A 630-nucleotide genomic window follows, 5' to 3' on the forward strand; every position below is an offset into this window, starting at 1 on the left:
CCGAAGTGTGAACTTATATAGCAAAGCCTTTAGTCCCGGTTCGTGGCACAAACCGGGACTAAAGGTGGGCATTAGTCCCGGTTGGTGGCACCAACCGAGACCAAAGGCCTTTTTCAGCAGCCCAAAGGGTGGGAAGCCGCGGCGTTTGGTCCCGGTTGGTGGCACCAACCGGGACCAAAGGCCTGGCGCGATACGGTGGGAAGTTTAGTCTCACCTCGCTAGCTGAGAGAGCTCAGCACCTGTTTATAAGCTGCGTTGCGGCTCAGGTGCTGAGCTCCTCTCTAATATGCAGGCAGTAATTGCCTACCCTTGTCACTGCCTTGTTGGGCCTATTGGGCCTGCGGGCCTGCATCCTGACCCATGTACAGATGGGTTTCTAGTCGTATGCAGGCCGTGTGGCCCAATAGGTGGCATTTTTATTTTTTCGAGTATTTGTTGTGTTTTTTGAATTATTTATTTTCTTTTGATTCTTGCTTTATTTTTTTTATTCTTTTTGCTTTTAGTTTTAGAAAAATTATAAACTTTCTGTTAGTGCCATTACTTTTCAAATTTGAATAGTTAAAATTTGATATCTTTGAAATTTATGTGAATCACAAGTTTGTGATTAACTTTACTAGAAAAATAGTTTTT

The sequence above is a fragment of the Triticum aestivum genome, chromosome 1A, assembly GCF_018294505.1.
Source record: "Triticum aestivum cultivar Chinese Spring chromosome 1A, IWGSC CS RefSeq v2.1, whole genome shotgun sequence".
NCBI lineage: Eukaryota > Viridiplantae > Streptophyta > Magnoliopsida > Poales > Poaceae > Triticum > Triticum aestivum.